Below are 4,189 nucleotides of genomic sequence, written 5' to 3' on the forward strand. Positions count from 1 at the left end.
GCCAGACGCGGGTGGCGCTGTGGGTTAAACCACAGAACCTAGGACTTGCCGATCAGGTCGGCGGTTCGAATCCCCGTGACGGGGTGAGCTCCCGTTGCTCGGTCCCTGCTCCTGCCAACCTAGCAGTTCGAAAGCACATCAAAGTCCTAGTAGATAAATAGGTACTGCTCCAGTGGGAAGGTAAACGGCATTTCTGTGCGCTGCTCTGGTTCGCCAGAAGCGGCTTAGTCGTGCTGGCCACATGACCCGGAAGCTGTATGCCGGCTCCCTCAGCCAATAAAGCGAGATGAGCGCCGCAACCCCAGAGTAGGGCACGACTGGACCTAATGGTCAAGGGTCACTTTACCTTTACTTTTTACCAGCAGGCCAGACTGTGTGACCTCAGTGCTTGCAGATATCAGGCTGTCTCAATAGACAATGGAGTGCACCTCCAGGGGTGAAATCAAACCACTGTTCGCAGCACCCAAGTGACCACCCCAGGGCGTAAGCCTGGGCAGTGAATATGGGGGTCCTGCGCTGCCCAGATGACAAGACTCACTGATGGGGTCCAAAGGAAAGCAGAGCAAGACACCTGGATGCAGGTGTTGCAAGTGTACAAGCGCCACCCACCCATTTTAGGGAATCCATTTAGGATTTGGGCAGTTTACTCCTTAACCCTTTCTTCTCCCAAAGGTATCTTGGCAAGGCAGGAGAGGTTTAGTGATTAGGACAAATGTCAATTTCCCATTTTTCCCAATCACAAATTCAGTTCCATGTTTGATTTTCAGGGTGGTGTGTGGGGCGTTTGCTTGTTCCTTAAAAGCTCTAATGAAAATTTCTCCCAATACCCAGATTTTCATATGCAATTTTGCTCATACACACATTATGCAAGCAATTTCCTGTAATATACAGTAATGCAGTTTTCTGCCACTCGTTTCTAGGTCCACTTTAGCCTAATTTAGACATAATGGCATACGTTGGGCTGGATTTGCTAAATTCAGAGAAGTGTGACTTTCAAAGGATAGCCATTGTTTTGGTTTGCCTATTGTTTCAGGAAACATGAAAACAAGTCCACTTATTCAGTGAAGTGTATATACCTCTTAATTATTGCAAAGATATCATTCACTCAATCACTACTGGTCTTTATTCATGTCTGCGAGTCCCCAGGCGACCTATTTTGATTGCTTGCAAACAGGTTCGATTATATCTATTCCTCATCGAGCCTGCTGTTTGCAAGGGAAGAGGGGGTGGTTACAAGTTAATGAGCACTCATCCTGATTTGCTTGCTGGGACTTTGCGAAAACCATCCTGTGTGTTTTTGACCAGCTATTCACAAAAATTAAACCCGGAGGCCTTCAGCCGCTAATGCTCCACAGGTTGAAATTCTATTGTCTTTTGAAAAGACCGACCCTGGGTTGCATGACAGTGATATATGCCAAAATCAGGGAGCTGTGAAGCTTCAAGTCAAGGACCGCTCATCTTTTTGAGGCCTGTGGGCATTATCTGCCGAACCAGATCAACTGCTGTGGGCACCACACACTGCAGCCTGGTCTATGGGCTACGGCTGAATACTTGCCGCGGGCCTCATTACAACAGCCCTGCAGGCGCCAGCAAAGGACTGTGTGCACACATGCAACCCCTGCACTAAGCGCACCGTTTTCGAAGTAAAACTGCTTTCGTACAGCACAGATGAGCTCCCCCCTTGCTTCTAAGTGTGTGGGCTCAGGTCTCAACAGCTCTTAAAGACATCCAACACAACAGGCAGCCTCGTCTTGAAGGAGTGGAGACCAGAGGTCCACTTTGGAGAGCCAGACTGAAGCCATTTTATAAGGAGCAAGCTAAAAGCTAAAAGCTATCTCTCTTCTGTTTGCAAAGCATTCTTTGCAAATGCAGCAAATGTGGTCTGAGCACTTCACACCTGCTCTAGCTGCTGACCCAATTCCAGTAAACAGACCGAGAATAGAGCGAACAACAGGAAGATGTAGCCCACCACAAATGAGCAACAGGAGAAGGTAGCTCGCCACAAGTCTAACAGATGGTCAATGCGGCTTTACTAGGAAGGGTATGTAGGTCAAGAGGTTTATAAGCTTACAGCACCACCTTGCGGATAATGCAGCCTGGAACCGAAGGGCCACCATCAATTCTTTAATTGGTTGAGTTTCAATTAATATGCATAAAGGGGAATGTTTGAGGGCTGGGTCAAGGGCTGAACTGTGCTTTTGCCAAAAGGTATAAAAGTTGTCTGCCCCTGGTGTTCGGGGGCATTCTCTCATTTTTCCTGAATGTACCCACTTTGCTTTGCTTGTCTGACAAATAAACCAAAGTCAATAAAAATATTGCTGCCTGGATTTTTCCATTCTGGTCTAGATTCTGAATTTACAGAATCTGAAGTCTCTAACATTTCTGGTGCCACAGGTGACTCGGATCAAGGACCTTAAGTCCTCAAAAAGACCAGAAGGCAGCTCCCTTGTCCTTTTCTAGGCAGGGCGCAGGGGAAGAGCCAATAGGCCGCTTACTCCTGGCGCCACCGAGGTTTTTCTTCGGAGGAGGGCGAAGCCAATTTGACCCTTCTGCTGGATCCTGTGAGAGGAGACAACGGATTGAAGGACCGAGGTTGGGAGAACAGGGCAGAGACCAGCCGGCTGGGGTGAGTACATGGGCAAAGGGCCCTGAGGACATAGGAAACCTCCTTGGCTAAGGAGAAGGGACAGACTGATCACCTGTCCAGCGTGCTTGGTGGCAGTAAGGGTAGAGTTGGCCCCTGAAAACCACCCACGCTTAAGGATTTAAAGGTATAAGGAAGGCAGAAAGGAAAAAGGGGGGGAACCGGGAGGCTAGTGTGTGGTACAGCGTCCAGTGAAAGAGGCACTTGGTGCATGTGTGTGTGCAACCCCAGGGTATTCCCCTGGGGTAGAACCAATAAGTACTTCGTTTCCCAGCAGCGCGAGCTCGACTGGGCAAGGAAAATTGGGAACTGCATGTGTGTGTGTTTGGTGTTTGGGGACGCTGCACAAGGACCATATTAAATATGGGAGGGGGTGGCTCGAAAGGTCCAATAACTCCCCTACAGTGCATGCTGAACAATTTCAAGAAAGGATTCAGCGGAGTATCTGAAAAAATGGGGTCTGAAGCAAGCCAATGTAGTCCTTTTGAATGCTTTTGATTTGGCCCAAACTGCTTGCAATCAGAGAGAGGAGGCCTCAAAGGAATAACCACCCCCAAATTTTTCTGATGCCTGTTCCTCAGTCATCAGGCATCAAATCTTTCAGAAACATAGAGGCCCTAGCTGGGACAGGGCAACAAGGAGTATCTCTTTTGAGGCTGAGTATCTACTTAGGGAAGAGTTTCAGACTCAGATGCAGCTCTGGGAGCGATGGAGGGGATCGCTCCAGAGATCCCTTAGGTTATCCAAGTTAGTATATAGAACTAGAGTGTATATAAAACTTTCAGATCTCTGGACCTCAATGAAGGCAAGAGTTCAGCCAGGCAGAGTTGGAGAATTCTCTGCTGAGCTGTGGCTTTGGTAGTAAGGCAAGCCTCCTAGTTTCTCCAAAGCCCATTACTGAACTGGGAAGCACATGAGCCTTGCAGACCTCCAATAGTTTTGATCCCTATAGTAACTACAGCTTGACCAGGGAGGCCAACCTAAATCCCAGAACTTAGTTAGGGAAGAGCTGGGTACCTCTGTGACCAGCGGCAATTTGGAACACATCAGGGGAAACCACCAGCAGCCCCCTAGTTTCTCTGATGACTAGTGAGAGGTGGTCTATGGCTAGGAAATACGAAATGCTTTCAGACCTATAGCAGTTACAGTTGAGACAGGGAGGACAATTTAATTGGTGTCCTTAATCAGGCACCAGCTGAATGGCTCAGAGCTCAGGTGTGTCTCAGAGAACACTGTAACAGACCCCTGGTTTGAGGCTTAGGCAGAGGAGCCTCAAGAGAAGACCTGCATCTTTGTGGCCACCACAGTTGACAAGTTAGTTGCCACAGAAAAAGGATGAGGGAACAGATGAAGAAGCAAGCCGGACACCTGAAGCTGACCACAGGGTGTGAGCAGCCAAGGTCAGGTGTCTGCTGGCAGAGCTACTAGAAGTTTAAAAAAAAAAAACCTGCATAAAAAAGAGGAAGAACTTTCTCCATTTAACTTGGATGAGTTTGTGAACATGGATGAAGTTCTAGAGGTTTACGTGATAATAGAGAACCCCCC

This window comes from Podarcis erhardii, assembly GCF_964252035.2.
Source record: "Podarcis erhardii genome assembly, chromosome: 18".
In the NCBI taxonomy this organism is placed as follows: Eukaryota; Metazoa; Chordata; class Lepidosauria; order Squamata; family Lacertidae; genus Podarcis; species Podarcis erhardii.